Source organism: Gallinula chloropus (genome assembly GCF_964237585.1).
Source record: "Gallinula chloropus genome assembly, chromosome: 4".
Classification (NCBI taxonomy): Eukaryota; Metazoa; Chordata; class Aves; order Gruiformes; family Rallidae; genus Gallinula; species Gallinula chloropus.
Window position 1 is genome coordinate 75444836 of NC_140088.1, and position 20069 is coordinate 75464904.

Here is a 20069-nt window from a genome sequence, read left to right on the forward strand (position 1 = left end):
ACCATTTGATATGTCAAACCATCTTTAATTCACAGCCTGGGAGGTAGTGCTATGGTCATCCTGCATTTTCTATAAGACCTGTGCAAAGATGTGCTGAACTACTGATGTGGTATGCACATGGCAATGCACCCAAGTACACAGGTTATGCTATACCCAAACTGATCCTGGTAAAGTGATGCTTTTAAAGCCAATGTTAACATGCTGTTGTAAACAAGTAATTCCACTACCTAAAAATACATTTTCAAGAGGTGTAACATGTATCACCCTTCCCATACTTTAAACATCTTAGTAATTCTTTAGGTTCATCCACATATAGTTTTTAGAACTCTGGTACTGGAGGCATGCTCTTCTTACTCAGACAAATCCCATTTATGGTCTGCAACTATTGTCATAAGTTTAGACTAGTTGTCCTAAGCTAGGAACTTACTGTGCCATCTTTATAAGCCTTGGGTTGGAAAGACTATATGAGCCTTTAAAAAGGAAATTCCCTAATATATACAAGTTACTACATAAGGTGAAAGAAGCTTTACTTTCTCAACCTTCTTTTTTAACCTCTCCCAGAATACCTTTATCTCCTCATTAAAAAGGTTTTATCCAGTTCATCTCACCTTCTGCCCTTGACACATTCCTCCTGCTTCATTAGGTATCTGCTGCTTTTATGTTTTATAAGATAAGCACCCAAAACAATGCTTTACAGAGGGACAGAAAAAGTACTTCTGTGAATAAAGAAACAAAAATAGGTATCTATACCACCCTAGTGTCCTATAGAAATAACAAGAGGCTGTCCACTTCATGTGTTAACCTACCTTTCTCCACGCCCAGTGGCTTTTTTGTTTTACTATCGCTTATGTACATGTATGACATGACATTCTTTAAAAACACAGCATGACTGATGTTCTGTACCTGATAGCACAGTCACAGGATAGATCAAATGTTCAGATATTCAGAGCTTGAGATAGAATGCAAACAGCTTGCTTATTAAACTTGAGCTAGCAAAGTTACTTTGACTCTTCTGTTTCCCACCTACTGCTGAAGCCTTCCTTGCAAAGTTGGGTTAATACCTCATTTCTCCTGGTCTTGCAACCATTTAGATCTGTATTTCTTCTCACCTGTAATGCTCCTATCCTGAGGAAAAGGCATCTTTATGCATTTTGAAGGATAGGTCTGACCTCTATCCAGTTACAACACATCTTAAATGCTCACCTATGCAACCACCAGAACAGGAGTGGACAGAGTGGGCTGGAAGCAGGCACACTTATCATATCTTCAGTGTCACAGTTACTACCAATGGACTCATGCTTCTAACAACGTTGTTTGTGAAACAAACTGGGTTCAGGATATCTCCTCCCTCAGAAGCAAAACCAGGTTCACTAAACTTCACATTGCACTCACAGCCAATAGCTGGTATTATCTTGGGACAAACAGCTGGATCATGTGAAGTTGTGAAGCATATTGGCAGCACAACGTACAACAACAAGCAGTACTCTCACATTCTCCATGAATTTACCTGCTGACAAAGGCTTTGGATTTTTATACATAGTGCTCCATTTATCTCAGTCTATTTAAATGAAGCACTTAGCTAAATTCATTACAGCTGATGCATGCATAAAAGAGCACATTCAAAACATTCACTCCTTGTGGGTTACACTGGTGGAAGTTACCCATCTCAATGCTAGCCCACTGTCCCCCCTAAGCTGACTGTTCCCTAGACCCTAACATCAGGTCTCACTCAATCTCTGGAGTACTAAGCAAGTTCTTTTATAAACATAGCTGTATGCCTTGAACTATCATCAGCATTTGGAAATCAGAGAAGATATAACATAAGAAAACATACACTGAAAATCTTCCATCAAAATGCTTTCTTCATAAATTTCCCAGTGCATTCTTGAAAGCTTCAGATCTCAGGAAAAGACTCTTCCAAGTTCCTCAAAACACCCCCAAGTAATGCTGCCACTCTAATGGGTTAGATGTGTTCCAAATATACCATGTGTAATTGTCAACAATCAAAATAGTTATTAAATTGGCTTATGAAGAAAGGAGCTCTGAGAACATGCAGCTTTGGTTCAGTGTTAAAAACAGGTCTGCGTGAATACAGAATTCTTCATAGAAAACAGCATGCTACTGGAAAGGAAGCAAACAGCTGACACACCATGAGGAATCATGCCTCATTTTCCCTGCTTAGATTGTGTCTCACAGCTGGAGAAAAGTCTTGTGCAATAAAGATAATTGTCCACCAGCAAAGAAATAAGACATATACAGGCAGCCTCCCCTAGCCCTAAATAAACAACTCTTGATGTTCCTTTCTCTCACCATGCAAAACAGAACATAATTTGGCAATTTGTTTGTGAGTTCAACAAAGATGCCAGTAAAGGAGAAAAGGTGCTATTGGGTGGAAAGCCACAGACACATCAATATATTAACCTTCAAATATTCAAGCTGCTTTTGTTTTTAAAAAGCTGTGAACTCTGAATACAGATTATCGGATGTAAAGCAGTGCCAGCTCAAGGAGGAAAATCTGCCCCATGGTCATTTCAGAGTCATTTTCTCACACCAAACAGTGTGCTTCTACATGCTCACCTGTTACACCACAACCTGTCCCAGTTTAAGGCACAGTGCCACTTTGCAATCCACAATCTGGGACATATGCCAGGCAGCTTGAAACAGTAGGGACAGAGGATTCTGTGCTCATTAGGGCTGGGATGCTATTAGAGGTTACAAAAGGTGAGTCTGAGTAAAGCCCTTCTAGAAGGGGACACAAAAACTCATGACATTTAATAGGAGGGAAAAAAAATCCTCTCTCATAAAAGCCATTTAGACTATTTTTAAGTATTCCAGTAAATGCTTGTTGCAATATGGGCATTGTCACTGTCTGAGTTTGTCCTTAACACTTAGCCTGTTCCAATCAGGAACATAAGCATAGACAACAGAGAATGCTAAACATCCGGCCTCCCTTCAGGACGCTTTTACTCAGGACACATAGACATTTCTTACGCTGTAAGATCTTTGTGATCTGAGCTTTAAAGTGCTATTAAGTTTTTCCAGCTACATGCTCATCACCAGAGAACCTGAGCACTCCACAGTCACAGTCCCAATATTCTTTTAAATCAGAGAATTATAAACATCTTTCTAGAGTAATCACCACATCATATCTTTTATTGCAGCAGGAGACCCCGCCTCACTGGAGATCACCTCCAGAGAAAGTAAAGACTGCCTTGCTGACAGCATGAATAATATCTGTGCTCTGCAAAATACTTCAAAGCTGCTGTTCCCAAGCCTGTGTAAATCTTTAGGTCTCTTTATTGGAGAAGCAGAATTTACCCCACACATCAGGACCTAATGCTTCAGATTTGTACTGGCTCCTTCCACCTTCCAAGAAGGGTTTTATACACAAATGAAATGCAATCCTCTGTCCTAAACTTTGAACACTGCAGCAATACTTCAGAATCCCTCTTAAAACAATTTAGTGTAAAAGACTGATAAAGTTATACAATTTCTCCTGACTGTTAAGGCAATGCAACACATATTTAAGAACCACCCTGAGCTCCCATGGAAAGAAACAAATCCAGCCAGATATTTGAGCTATACAAAGGCACCCAATGGCTCACGATCTCCTAAACTACTTGCCCAAAATCAGAGATACAACTGCACTGGCCACAAGAACAGCTCCAGACCTTCCAGGCTGCCACTCCCATCTGGAGCTACAAAAGCATGAGTTGGAAGCATTCCCTCCAGGAGTCACGCTTCTCTTCTGTGCTGCTCTGAACTCCCAGGCAGCTGAGAGTATCTCTATAATGTAGATAGAGCTGACAAGGTCACCCAGGCCTTGATGTGAATCCTGTAATGAGACACAGGGATGTCAGTATGCTTTCTTAGGGCTTTTTAAGAAACAGGCTGTAATCAATTATCATCAGCTCCGGAAATGAGGCTGATACAGAAGGTGAAAGAAAACTGCTAGAAAAGCACAAAGAGCCCCACTATACTGTTTTTCTTTGAAAGATGTTTTATAGGATTTTTTTTTAATTTGCATTACAACACTGAAATTCCAGAGACATCTACTTTAACAACAAGTCGGTAAATTTCCTGCTACGTATTTGAGCTACACTCCCAAGAAAATAAATAATCCCAAGAGAAAACATCTTTAATTTTTTTTCAAAGTGTACACAAGAAAGAAAAAAAAAGCTTTATTAAGGAAGGAAAAAATGCCAGGGGTGATTTCAGTAGCACTAGACCCAGGGTTCTCATTCTCTTTCTGGTATATTTCTTCCTTCGTGTTGTGGTTAAGTAAAAATGGAGTTTTAATTTAAGAAAAGAAAAACAAAAACAAACCCTCTAGAGAGTTCATTTCATTTGCAAAGCTTTCTTTAAACTAGCCTGTGATCACACAGCAAGCTTATTTTAACTTGTGCTCAAAATGCAGAACTTGCAATGATGCAAAGACATTTATTTCTGAATAGCTTCCAGAACAGTTTTGCAGTGAAAACAAATAACAAACAAGGAAGAAAAAAACACATCCTATTGTTCTGCTGCAATCTGTGAGCTACATTCTTATTTAAGATAAACAGACCCAAATTTACCGAAGCAGGGGAGCTGAACTCACACTGCTCCATACTAGGTTCTTTACATACACCTTAACCACGTGCAATTTAAAATACATACTTCAGAGCAGCACTTAGGAGAAAACACATTTCTGTGGTAAAGCCAGATTTGCCAAGGCAGTAATATTTCTGACTAATACTCGTTTGAAGGAGATGCCGAGGACTCCCAGATGATGTCGAGGATGCGAGCTGACATTTACAAATTAGGCCAACCCTTTTCCTGAAGCATAAACATTGCAGGGGATCAAGAAACTCAGAGCATTAGGAAGTTGGGTTTATAGATTTTTAAGCACCAAGAGGTACAGATGCTACCAAACAGAAACATTCACAAGAAAGGAATTATACAGGGAAAACACAGAAAACTGAGCAAATGGATCCATGGAATTACCTTCTGCAGGCTGAACCAGAGAGTTGGACTAAGACAGGGAGCTATAGCATCCACAAGGTAAAACGACACAGCTTCTTCATCTTAATGGTAGAAACCACACGTGTGGTCTAAACACATAAGTACCCCAGCCCGATGAGGAGCCTGAATCTTTAATTGTCGAGCCACCACCACCCCCTCCCGCCCTCCCGGCAAAGTCATCAAGTCAGATGGGCCATGTTAGATGTAAAAGAAAAATCTCTTAAACAAAAACTTTTGAAACTCCTTGATCCTAAATATCCTCTTTTTACTGCTCCCCCAAGGCCATTGGGCACTGCATTCCCTTAGGTTCCTTGAAAAATTCTGGCACACACGTTGCTTTAATTGGATCAATCTTACAATAACGTTGTAGCTCTTACTCTATTTTATTAGTGTGAGAAGTGCTGTGATTGCAGCAAAACATAAAATGCTAGCCTGTAGAAGCTTACACTTCCGGTTAGCAGCAAAACTAGGTGAACTGAAAGTTCATAAAACCAAACACAGTGGAGTTCCTTTATTTTTGAGGTGTCTTAACACACACACATGCACAATTTCCTATTGGAACATCTTTCCACAGGGAGAAGAAAGTTACAATACATCAGCAAATCCTGTAAAGCTGAGAAAGAAACATTCCTTGTTTACTGTAGTAAGAAACAGGATTAATCTGTTCTAACTCAGAGTGTCAAAAGGGAAAATTTATAATTCATAAATTCTTATCAAAAATTATCATCCCATGATAGCTGTTAGCTTACAGATGACAAGCCCTATTGCTCAAAACCCTCCTGAAATGAGACATTAGGTTGATATTTAGATCCAAATCTGTCCCACTTTGCATGCACTGGTTTATACATTAAATAACTAGATTTGCTGCCAGTTTTCTCCTAAGGATCATCGTTGCTCTTCACAGAATGTTGCACCTTTCTTTTTATATAAATACCATGTAATTTTTATTTCCTTCTGTTCTTAGCAACATTCTATTCTTGGTTAGAGCTGCTGTTTAATATACACCCAAGTCTTTCCTGTTAGATCAAGCAATATTTTATTTACAAAGAATTATTTACATTGTGGTAGAAGCAGGATATTTGCTGGAACATTGGTGCATAACCAAAATGCTGAAGAAACCTCCTGAATACGAAATTTTTCTCTAAAGAAACATGTTTTAATGCACATTAATGTCCCATGCAGAGTGCAACTGGTAGTTAGTTACCAAAAAGCACTGGGAAAGCATTACACCCTGTCAGAACATCTGCTTTAGGGGCCTTACAGACAGACAGCAGCCTATGTCAGTAGCGAAACATGGCTTCTGTAACTACAGTGGAACAACCAGCATGAAGAACTACCCTGGCATTTTCCTTTACAGCTCTGCAGGAAACAGTTTTCCTAGTTTGGGAGTTTCTTGAATTTAGGGATCTTCTGTCCTGTACCTGGACAGCATGGATAATTTTGGAAGGGTGCTTTTGTTACAGGAAAAAATGTTTTTGTGAGGCTTATTGAGGGCAAAGGGGACAGGAAAGGTCAAGATGGAAAAGAAGGAGAAAAAGGGAAAAGAATCATTTCCCAGGGCAGCAGGTAGCTCAACTGATGACACACTCCCTTTCATAAGGCAGTATGAAAACTCCTATTAATTATGTGCTATGACCACACATAACTTTGCTTTCCTCACCCCAAACAATCACCTTATTTCTATTGGCCCTCCTGAACACTAGGGTTTGTTTTTTTTTGGCTTGAAACTATCCAGAGCTTGAGAAATTTTTCCCATCAAAAGTATTTTCAAAACTGACACCTTCTGGTTTCAGTTCAAAACCATCTCATCAGAAAATTCCCAGTCAGTTGTAATTCTATCACCTAACGGTCCTGGGAAGACATGATGTAGATATTACTGAAATCAAATCTGTGAGTAAAGAGTACATTACTGTCTGGTTTCTTCTTCCCATAAAGGTCTTTTGACTGCAATCAGGTCACCTCCAAATCTTTTTTATAAGCTGAACAGATGGAGTTATTTAAATCTCTCACCACCAGGCACTTTATCCAGCCCTGAGTCCATTTCTTTTGTGGTTGCTTCCTGCATCTTCTCAAATTCTTCACCAATCTTGGTATTACATATTTAAGTACCCAAGTATGAACATAAAATCAATTCTACCTTCTAGGAACCTTAGAGAAATTAAACAAAGTCCATCTTCAGGTGATTACAATTAACAAAGAACCTTGCATTATGTACAGCTCAAATTAAGCCTTCCAACATGTACCGCACTGCAGTGCATTATTCACCCTACAGATACATCCCTCTTAATTTTATTAGCTTGCACAGGAGCTCTTGACAATGTTTTATGGACACAGCTTTGAGTAATGTGAACGCTTTACATTCTGATGATCCGTTTCCTCCAGATTTTAACTTGTTTTGTCCTATTTCTTTTTTTCCAATGTAACACCTCCAGAGTATATATTGGGAACTCCAGTTTTAAGTACTTTTTCAGGCACAATGACATAAAGTGCAAACTACACTTTGTTTCTTAAACCTGTGCCTGCCTATTTGATAGCCCTAGTTTTCACATCAAGACCAGACTTTCTAGAAGACACACTTTCTCCACCTGTTGGATTCTGTTTACAAGTAACTGGACGAACAGGATTATAATAAAGTATTTGAGCAACCATAAAAATGTTGTTGAATAGTGTCATTTTCCCCAGTGAACTAGTACAGAGTTTTGGGAGTCACAGGTTCCTGTACGAGCTGGGGGCAGCAGGTCAGGAAAAGGAACAAGGGTGGGTTTCCTATGCTTAGCACAACAGGAAAGTTCTAGATCCTCTGGTGGTTTTGTGTAACAGCATTAAAATGTAGTATTGCTTTCCAATGTCTCAGCTTCTCTTGGAAGGGAGTAATTTAGCAAGAATTGATGTTAGTAACACAAAAAGCAGTTCCTGATATCAAGGGGCTAGACATGAGTGGATAGTGAACTGTATTACACATAATATGGCACTTGTGCATTTCAGTAGCCTGGTCTCCAAGAACTGCCCTTTTTTTTTTTCCTTTCCCACAAGAAATCAGTAAATAATGAACAAGAATGAATGGGGGTTCATTTTGTTGCTCATATTCTGCAGTAAACTGAGCCAGCGGCATCTTAAAGTAGCCAACTGTCAATCCCACTGGTTCTGCTCCCTAGATCCCAGCCAGTTATGAGGATGCTGTGGAGATAACCTCATTTCACTTGCTAAAAATATTTGAAAAATAAGGGTTCACAAAAATACAGCCTGAAATTTTTCATTACTTTAAGTTCCTTCTTCTGCTTCTCCAGTACAAGCAATATGTTTCCTTTCCTGGTGATTTGATAAAAGACTCTAATCCTGGTGGGAGTTTCAGATTTGCCAGTGGGATGGAATACAGAAAGTTCTGTTTTTCCTGTTGGCCACCCTGACTTCACTATGTAAATACTGTGCAAGATCTTGGTAAGTGATCTAACTGCAGCTTCTCTGTGGAAGCACTAATCTCATTACAAATTTTGATCATTAGGGTGCCAAATATTTTTGGGGTAATTTTGAATGAACCCTGTGCCAACAGGTAAAGTGACCACTGCTCAGTAGAACATATATTTTGCAGGAAATATAAGCCTGCCTGACAACGGAGAGCGACCAGGACTTGGGAGGGAAAGGCACTGGACTCTGTAAGACAGAGCCTGGAAGGCCAGCAGAGTGCAAGACCTGTTTGTCTAAGCAGCCTGTGCAGAGGTCACATGAAAAGGGAGGACACTCAGGCCTGGACTTGTCCTGTATAACTTCAGGTGCTTAGCCAAAAACACTTAGATGAGAATCAGTGCAGAGAAGGAGAAAAAAATGCTTGCTGAATCACCCTCTAGAGGGGTCAGAGATTTGAATTGCTGTTCGCGTCCTGCTTCTCTCTGCTAATAGAAGGATAAGAGGAGCAATGCAGAAGCACTCCTACTGTTAGCTAAAGCACTCCCAGTTAAGTATGCAGCAATGGATGAGGTAAGCCTCAGCTCATGGCCCCTGTCCTGCATGGGCGCCCCAGTAAGAGATAATGCACTGCTGCAGTCTGGCTTCTTCAAAGCATCTACATCAAATTTACCACGTAGGCACAGAGGACTTAAGCAGCATGGTCTATATAGCTCAAAAGCATCAGCCTTAGAGCTCAGGGGAAAATAAAGGATCAAGATATTCGTGGAAAGACATTCTTAGACTAACCTCACTATATGATGGAGGCTCAATGTATTTTTCTTTTCTAAAACACAGGAGTTGAGACTCAGGGAAGGATTCCATTAAGACAATCCCTTCTCATTTTCTCCACTGCTGCAGTAAATGGCTGTGAAAAATTAAGCACAAATTTAAAGTTCTTCTTCAGGGCTTACACTGTGGAGGAGCAATATCTCCTTATGGAAAGGGAACTTCTCTGTGACATCTGCAGCCAGGAGTGTTAGCATCATTGTCTTTCATTCACAAGATGAAGTGCCCTGTAACCTTTAAATGGGATGCAAATGGACTTCACTGCTTATATCTTTATGCCTGGAGGAGAATGCAGGCCACAGCATCATGGTGAAAGTACCTTTAAAATAATCAGTGGAAATAGGCATGATGCCCAGGGCAAAGCTGAGAATCCTGTGGTTCAACCTCTAAAATTTCACTGCAGCACAAGTATCACAGTTTTTCATAGCTGTGCTGCCAAGATGACTTCTGCAAGCAGAAGCTAGAAGCTCTCTGCAGGCCCCAGAAAGTAAACATCGGCCAATTCAAGGCCAGATTTGCTGCTGACCAAGGCCAAGCCAATCAGCGATGGTCACAGCGCTTCTGTGAATCACATATAGGAGAAAAAAAACTGCAGGCAGATGCATTTTGCCACTGGAGAAGGGAGTGAGAAGATGTAACAAGCTGCACAGACACCAAAGCCAGGCCCGAAGGAGGCAGGGGGGAAGAAGGAGGCACTCCAGGTGCCAGAGAGAGAGATTTCTCTGCAGCCCATGGAGAGGACCATGGTGGAGTGGGTGTCCCCTTGCAGCCCATGGGCAAGGATGGGGAGCAGAGACATCTATGGCCTTGTGAAGAGATTGATACATGCCTCAGCAGATTTGCCAGGGGACTTGTGACTCTCTTGAGGACCAGGCTAGAGGAGTCTGGGCCCAAAGGTCAGCAACCCATGGAAGGGAGCCGTGCTAAGACCCTTGGTGAGGAGATGACTTCCCGGTAGAGAGGACTCATGCTGGAGAAGTTTGTGGAGGACTGTCATCCGTGGGTGGGACCCCACGGTGCCACAGGGGTAGGGTATATGTCTGGAATACTCCCTCCCCAGCTAAGAAGGAAAATAACTTGGGAGGAATGGACTGAAAACCCCCATTCCCCATTCCCTACACATCCCACACCGCAATGAGGGGAAAGAAGGCAGCGAATTTATGACTAAAGTCTACGGAGAAGGGAGGGGTGGTGGGAAAAGAAGTGTTAAGATCTGGAGAAAGTAACTTGTAAGGAACTGAGCGGAACCCCACTCCCCATTCTCTGCCCCTCCCCACACCATGTTAGTGGGGGAAGAAGGGATTAAAATCGTGAATGAAGTTTAAGTCTGCTAAGAAGAGAAGGGTGGGGGGAAGGTGCTTTAAGATCTGGCCGCACTTCTCCTTACCTGACTCTGGTTCACTGGGTGTGTAGTTGTAGTAGTAATAAATTAGTTTATTTTATTCTGTGTTGAGTCTGTTTTGCCCATTGCACTAATTGGAAAGAGATGCCTCTGTCCTTATCTTGAATCCTAAGCCTCCCAATATATATTTTGTCCCCTTTTTCACTGAAGAGGAGAGTGAGTGAACGGCTTTGGTGGGCATTTGTCCTCTAGCCAGGGCCAAACCACCACAACAGGTAATAGAAGGATAAGAAGATGTAGAAATTTGTGGAGAAGCTGGGACAAACAATTATCTGTCAGGTTGTTTGAGGTGGACTTCCCACCACAACATAAAAAAAACCTGGGGGGAATATTTTAAGTGGGCTTGGGGTGAGAGAATAACTTCCTTCTCCTAAGGTGAGGAAACTTCAGACAGCACAGTTTACTCATCAAGGCATTTTCCAGTGGTAAACCTAGGGATTTAAATCCCCCTTGTCACAACCCAACCTGGTGATTTCATAACTACCTTGGCCTAAATTAGGGTGAAATGACACAAAATGATCAATTAAACATTTAATGCGTTTTATTTATGGTAGAAGGAACTTGAACTGGTAAAGTGTAATGATAGGTGGTGCAGCCTCTTATGGAAAGATTTGTAAGAAGAGAAAAGAGAGGAAAGGGGGACAGGAACGATACAGATATCACCATTCTTGAATCCTGTGACAATGAACGTAGAAATCCTGCAGTGATGGATGCATACGTGGCTACTCAAGTTTGTCTCTTTTATGGTTAGTCCCAATCTCTTGATTGTGTCAGTAAGAACCCTTGCCAAGTTACATGGTTCTGTTTCCAGAATGTTCTTGGTCTTCTGTGCAGGGACACTTGGAGAGGTGGTCTGGAGGGTATTTTGGGTGGTTATGAGTTCCTTCCTTAAAGGATCTCTGCAGGACCCTTGGCATATATAGATCAGAACACAGAGCCGCATATCCTCCAACACCCTCCCCTCCCCCCTTGCTCCAAAGAAACCAACCGCTCCCCTGTTGCTTCCAATTGCCATGCAGACAGTAACCATTTCCCACCACAATGTTTGAGACATCAACACACATCATCCTCTTCAGTCTGTCACTTGCCTCAAGCCAGGGAAAGACAGACTAGGTCTCCCAGTGAGTGCTATGCACATGAAACCCTAATGGAAGTTAGAAAGAACCGGAGTGCTAAATGTGAAGCAAGGACAGTTACTTGAACTTGGCTCAGTCCTGAACACAAGTCCCAGCTATACTTTTCTGAAGGCCTCAGGGGAAAGGAAAGCCAATACTTACAGAGGCAATACCTTTGGTGCTTGCATTCAGCTATCAACTTCTTGTAAGGACATTTTGCGGCTCTGATCCCTGAACGGCTGTGAAGTTTTGCTTTCAGCTCCTAAACATATTAGGAAGCTATTTCTGTGACACAAGGCAGATCAAGGCTCTGTGAAGGACATCAGGACTTCGGAGTGTTTGGTGCAGAGATCTCTTTTCAAAATAGGACACAGGCTTCTATAAATAGTGCTGGCCAACCAGAAAGCTTTAGCCACTACATATGTTCTCTATGCTGAGTCCTCATCAGAGGTTTCAATCAGCAGAAACCGAGGTTCAATGAAGGGTTGAACCAAAGGCCTAGCCCTTTAAACAGTCGATTTAGTGCCACAAAGGATGACATTTATTGAACTCCTATTTCTGTTCAAGTAGTCCGATGGTGCTTGAATCTTAATCCATTCCTCACAACTGATTGGAGCAAGCATAAAATAAAATGTTTGAATAAACCAGAAATATCATTCATCAAATCTGCTGTCAAGCTTTCTGGCAGCCAGTGCAACCACAATAAAGTGGAGCATTATGTAAAAGTACACTGGAAAATTGCTGCAGCCAAGCCAGTTGTAAGCAGTCTTCTCTAATAAGACTTCAACAGGGATACATATGCAGGAGTTTTTTCCACCTCACAGAAGATCATTTCAGAGCATTATTCCAGTAAGGCAGCCTTGTTCCCATTCTCACTATAAGGCCCCACTTGTAACTGGCAAACTTACAGACTTGTAGACCATTTTCTAGGGGGAGTTCTCCGGTGCTTTCAGGTCCTACTGAGATATGACCAAACCAACAGAAGCTGTCTATAACATCTGTTTCACCAAGTGGCTCCAGAAGGGCTCCAAAAATATCTAACACACAAAATGGCACAGGAAGATCAACCACAGCAGTACAATATTCTACATCTCAACTGCAGCACAGCTGCATTATTGGTTGTACAGAGGCATTACACACATTCAGCATCAGCAATGTTAACAACACAACAATAGCCAGCAGCCCAGCCCAAGAACTCTCTATGAGAGAGAGCATCCAGAACTCAGTACTGCATTTTGTACTACCACTATGTACTACATATGGTTACCTACAGTAAAGCAGTGGATTCTCTTCTAAAAATGAGTAGGGAGGTATTTAGTTGTGATACTGAAGCCATATTCAAGAAACCTTTGCAAAACCAGCTTTTCTGGAACTTCCAGATGATGCTTGTTTGCAAGCATATGGACATCTAAGCATTCTCTCATATGGTTTTGGTGGCCACAACCTCCATTCAAGTGGAACAAATGGTAGCTAGTGGCATTAACATTATAACAGGACTATCAGGCAAGGGCTTTCTCAAACTCTGTATGGTCTCTGGGGAGTCATGCCCCAACTGCTGTCTCTGTAGCTGCCAGGAGTTAACACCTGCAAGTAAGAACCTATTTGCCATGGAGGGGACAAGAAGCAGCTGAGAGATGAGACCAAATATTGCATCTTGCTTCATTATTGGGAGCCAAAGAGCAGCAGTCCTCAGGATATTCATCATAGTCTGTTTTAATGCTACTTGACTCAACAAATCAAACTCAAGTGATTCATCCCTGTATCTTGAGACCAAATCCAGGACCACAGAGGCTAATAGCAAAGTGTGAACACATCTGATTAAGATAACAGTGCCAGCTAAACCTATGACAGGCATGCATTCAAGGACAGCTGTTTAGTTAAGACATACCCTCCCAAGTCACAGCATACCAACGCAAGCATTTATTGCATGCAAACGTCACTACCCGTAGTAATAGTCATGTATAGACAGAGACTTCCAAGATAAACCCTGTGACTGAACAGCAACACTTTGTCTCTTTGAGATCACCCGAGAAAATTAATGCTGAGAAACTTTGTACTTGCAATGATCTAGAAAAGCCAGATCTTCCCTTCTGCCATTTCAGTGGCCAAAGAGGACACAACACCCACACAAGAGACTTTGTACTCCGGTACCAGAAGGATACCATATAGTAGCACAATATGTGTTCATCAAGAACTGGAGAGGAACCAGACCCAATAGCAACTACCACTCTTGACAAAACCAGTTAGAAGTAACTACTTGACCAACACACAAAATGACACACAGAAACACACAAAATCTCCCTCAGCTGTGCAGGAAGGAAGAAGGTAACGATCCCGTTTCAGGAATGCCAACAGCAGTTATCCATTTGACAAGAGTGACATATCAGACTCTTGATTTTTAAGGCAGTACCAATTACACAATCCTTTTGTGTATCATTAACAAGCTGAAAGCTATTAATCTATTTAATTACAATAGTAGCTTTGTGTCTTTGATCATTAATATTTGACGAGCACAGACCTGTCAATTATTATGTTTTGGAGTTAAATGGAAGTGTTGAAAATTGACAGTCAAATCTTGAGCTATCTCCACCTTTAACTACAAGAGTTTTTTTTCACCATTGAATCTTAATACGTTATCTACCATTTCTTACCTTGGAACAGCACCCCTGTACTAATCTAGCATCAGATCAATATTTCATTAATCAGAAATTTTCTTGCCTGTTATCTGACACCCCATCTACCCAAAAAAACCTCCCAAACCCTCCCCCCAGTCAAAGCCCCTACTACCCCCCAAAAAAACAATTGTCAGCTCAACTCTGATATCACAAAATATACCCAGGCTAAATATGAGTCAATACAATATACAATCAACTTAGATATGTTCTAGGGAGCCTGCTTTGGCAGGGGGGTTGGACCCAATGATCTCTTGAGGTCCCTTCCAACCCCTACAATTCTATGATTCTATGATTCTATGAACTGTGGTTAAAATTTCCTTACAACGCAGATTTGTGTTAATGAAGAATCAATTATTAGGAAAATAGCAAAGTGATCAGTTGTGAGTGGGTGCTTACAGGACCAATCAACCATATATAAAACTAATAAAAAAGGTCAGAACAGACCAACAATGAACACCTGTAATCTATGGGGCTCATTCAGACATCTGAAACAAGAAGGAAAACCTACAAATGTACTTTGATCTCTATGAGTAGGCAGTTTTAGCAGGGGAAGAATAAGTCAGGATTTGATTTTCCAAGGAAAACACAGTTTTCATATGGGTTTAAGGAAGTTTTCATATCAAATAAGTGAAACAAAATGGAGACCTGGAGCTATATCGCAAAAGTCAGCAGTAGAACTAAGGCCCATATATTAAGGCAATATTAACAGAAGTCATCCCTTTTTGAGTAACTGTCACAAGACCACAAGAGGTGGTACGTAAAACTATGATTTTTATAACCTTTCTTTACAGGTAATGGCCATCTGACTTCCAAGTTGCTTGAAAAGAAGTGTGACTTTCTGCATTTATTATCCTTTTATTATTTTACTGCACCACACGGCTGCACACATAATTAAGGATTTAAATAATGAATAGATATTAGCATTATGTAAATCATCATAATTTTCCATTAATGGGAACTAGCGGTAACTGCCTGTGAATCAGAAGCATTTGAAGTCACACCAATTTATATATTTTTTAATTTGAAATTATATGCCTGTTATAAATTACAATCAAAACAGCTCTTTTGACTACTCTTAGATTTTCCCCATCTCAATCTGTTGCACATCTGTTAGCAAAACTTTACATCCATGGCCCTTAAGAGAAACTGGAATACATTAGGACCTTGAATTAAGAGAGAATGGAGTGCTCAAACCATGATTATTCCTACCAAAATTAAATCCTCTGTGTTAACATTATGTATGTCTATTCAAATTACATTTAGCTAAGGTCAGTTATAAAAAACAATTGCCATCTCACCACTTACTGCTGTCATCCATCTTTTTTAATAAACTCATTACTGAGCTATAATTGGAGAGGTTCACTTAGGCCAGGACCGAAAAGCATTGCTTCTCTTAATTCTTCTTGCACTTCTTTCTTTATTTGCACTGTGGCTTGGGGCTTAATCCGCTAACACCCCAAATAATGAGAACAACAAACAGGCAAGACAACATAGTCTATTCTGAACAGTACACTGCACAATTTTCTTGTTCTGCATAAAATATGGTTTAATACTGGTTTCGATGAAAGAGACTGAATCAGCAGCAAAGGCTAATGGGACATTCTTTTGCATTTTTGGAGTGCTTAAGAGTCACCAGTGAGGGTCACTATGCTAACCTTGCAGCTATCCATATGCTGTCTATACTAATGATGAAGGAGGTCCCTAATCTACATTTCTTTTAACACAACCTCTTTTCACAGGTTATGCAAAGACACCAGAAAATCCAGTGCTAACGTGACTAGATTGCTGATGAAGATGGGATTTGGGAAACTGTCTCTTCAACTTCTCCCAGTACAATAGGAGGTCTCCTGTTCTGTAGGGTAAGGCTGGCTATGGAGAAGTCTGTTGGGAGAAATTCTGTATACCAGCTACACACACATATATACCCCAAAAGTGCCCACTCTAATATAAGTCTGCTGGGAGTTCCTTCATGTTCTTTGGAAAATTATGTCTCTGCCACACTTCCTTCCTTTAACTATTCTTCCTACTATGCAGCCTAGATTTTCATATAAAAAAAGGATCTGAAACTATCTCAAAATGCACATTTTCTGTATGTGATATTAGGAAATTACTTTTTTTTATTTAAAAAAATAAAAATCAATCAACTAGTAGGGCTTAGAAAACTGTAAAAGACTTGAGTAACTTGTGTTTTACTGAGAAATGGTTCACTCGGAGGCCATTAGTGTTATGTTCGGTGCTGGATCTGCCCAGTGTGCCATTTTGCTCCTGTCCACACTGAATTTCATCTGCCATTTTAATGCCCATTCACTATGTTTTATAGGATCACTCTGTAAACCTTCAGTCAAGTCTTTGTGCTTACATAAATAACTTTAGCTTTATCACTTTAATGCTCATATCATAGAACCTAGAAGAGAGTGCAAAGACTGATAACCTTTCCCCAAAAGAACCAAGCATTTACTGATTTACCTGGCCTACACATACACATGCACAGAATACATATTAAGGATTCATCCCAAATTGACAGGGGTGGAGATGATTTATATGACAAAGCTCAACACAAATATTTTGTGTAAGGTCAGAGTTTCGAATCCGGTGGTTTAAAACATTTATAGTTCATATTCAGAGATCCTCAACTCCAGGAATGTGTGGCCAGTGGTATTTGGTTAAAATTCTTCAATGATGTTCTTCTGTATGTTTCTCAAGGTGATATATAAGCACTTAGGTACAAAGATCTACTTCCACCAGTTTCCTAAGCAGAAGTTACAGCATGTGCATTGGCAGTGGACCAAGCCTATCCAAACTATAAAATAACTATTCTTCATGTAGATATTCCAGATTCACGTTCAGAAATTTCAAATTGGGCTGGAAAATTAGAAGATTGTTTTTTCTACATGTGCACTGTAAAGCTGTTCTTCATAGACACAGTGGCTGCTTCTGTGCAGCATTGAATAGATAGTAGTTGATATAAAGTAGTTGCCTGGCCTGGACTTTTCAGTATCCGGGAGTACTATACAAGTACCTTAAGCTCTTTCCTGCCCAAATTACATAAAATTTCTGGAGGAGACAGAAAAGACATTTTCAGAAAACTGGACAAAATGTAGAAGTACAGCAAAAAATTTCAGTCCTTCAAATTACTATACATTAGTCCCATGAGGTCGTGTCTTTTCTCAGGTCTGGGATAGAATGCTTTAATAAAGCAGGGCAGCATTTTGTAATGAAACACATCAGAACTGATAAAACAGCACTGAACACTGTCTGTATTAACATGCTCATACAGAAACTCCTTGCCCATCAGCCCAGTAGCCTAATGATACTATTGATAGTATTATAAGTTGCCTTTACACCTCTGCGAGATGGACTTGACTACATGACATAAGAAGAAACAATGCCTGGGGAAATTACCAGGCTGAGCTAATGAAAAGCAGACATTAGATACTGGCTCCCAATTCAGACTGCTTCGTTTCCTGGCGGAAGTCCCATACATGATGCACAACAAAACACCAAAGGGAAGTTATGCGATCACACTCCAAATGTTACACAGGGTTGTCTGCCAATAATATGCTAATTCTAATTAGGAATATCAAAACAAACATTTGCAAATCATCATTCAATGAGCCAGTACTCCATAAGTCCCTGCTGCTAGCTAGAAACTATAGAGTTAAACTCAACCCTTTCCAAATCTCAGTTTAGTTTGTCCTGCTCAGGTGCAATTGCCACATTAGTGACATTCAGAACACAAGAAAAGCAGGCTAGTTGTTATCAATAACTTTAGATGTTTTTAAAACAACCACAACAATCTCCTGGCTTTTTCAAAACTAAGGTAAACCACTTCAATTATTAAACAGGGAAGGTATGGTTGGAGGACAATCTATAACACAGGCTGTCATGTTTTCCAGACCGCACCCCAAGAGGCTTATCCCTTTTTCTCCCATTTCTAAATCCTTCTGGCTTTTGTCCATAAGGGCAGCAGCAGTGAGCAGTGTCTGTTTAACATTTCCCTTTCCCAGCACATACATACACACTATTGATGGCAGAATGTATCTGCTCTGTATTGATCACTTCCAGAAAGAAACCCCAGATTAACCTCTGCTTGCCCAGAAAAACAAGTGCCGTCTAGGGATGGGGCACCTCTGCCCGTTTTATTTCAGCAATTAACTTTTCTTGTCTGATTTTTCATCAAAAAGGAATTCTCCTAAGATAGGAAGTGCAGTATTTACCTGTCTGCAAACTTATGGAGAGAAAAAACAACCCTGTCTTTGGTTTCCACAAGATGCAAGTGACCGAAATGTCACTGAATCATCATCAGAATTACAGTTCCACAATGGCCTTGCTCTGCAAGAACAGCAAGGTGAGAAAGTGGCCAGTTCTTTCTAAACAGTCCTCTTGGGATTGGCCATTGCCCTCAGCACTGCTGCCAAATGAAAAAAAAAAAACAACATTCCGCTCCAAAAGAAATCTGAAGGCCACTTCAGCTTCAGGGAAGAGCTCATTACAGTATGGAAAGTTCCACTTCAGCTGTAAAGAGCTAAGGGATCTGGTCGGAAGGTCTCCTGAGAGAAGAGCTCTCTTGAGTACCAGTAATACTCACAGCCTCATCACCTTGCCCTGCTTCTGGACATGGAAGGAACCCAGGACAGCAGAAACAGAAAAAGCAATCTTAGGAATGCTGTCCTCAATACAACAAAATGCATCACTAAATACAGAGAGGCTTACACCAGCAGCAATGTCCATTCTCCCCAGCATCATACAACAAGCTTGAGACCTTTCCACACATTACAAACAAGGCCTCAATAACTACAGCACACAGCAGAAAGAGCAAAATAGGTCAAAATTATCCACCAATGTCAAGATCTCTGAAGTAGCAGGGGAGTTGTTAAATGAAAATACTCAAGCAATCTTGAAAAACAGACTTAGATACCCCTATGTAGAGGAAAGAAAGCTTGGACTGTCATTCAGCTGGGACATTACCAATATTGAATGAGACTAATAATTTTCTGTTTGAATTTTTATTATTCGCCCTAAGTCATGCAAAGAATAAATATGAGGTTTCATTTCACTTTAATAGTTTTCAGAATGAGGCTATGAAGACAAAGTCATAAAAGAAAAAACCCCAAGACCAACCTGTTTAGATATATCTTTTAGGTTGCTGTACCATTCTGCCTCTAATCCCCAGTTGTGGATGAGGAGCTCTGTGAGCTGAGGCATCAGTTTGGGAACAGAAAAGGCTTGCCTCACATGTAATCTGCTTGGTAGGAAATGGACAGGTAACAAAAGAGATGGAAACAAATGAAAACAAACTTGTCAGCAACATTTGGCAGATTGAGCATACCAAGCGGAATACTTACACTACTTTATTTTAAAGCCCTTAGTTAAGACCTTTGGATAAGTACAGTGGGAAACATACTAGTATTTAAGTGTCTCACAGCAATGAAATTAGGATGTAACTAGACCAGAATTTTCCTTTCACTGCCCAGGCACTGGAAAACTACTAAAATAAACCTATGTTCAGATTGTAACACAAATATTAACTTCCTGGTCTAAACCTAGGTCAGAAACTTCCTAATGATGGATGAATTTTAATCACACACATCCTTAGGCAGCATAAAATCAGGCAAGTATTCGACTGCAGTCCTCTCTGTTGAATGC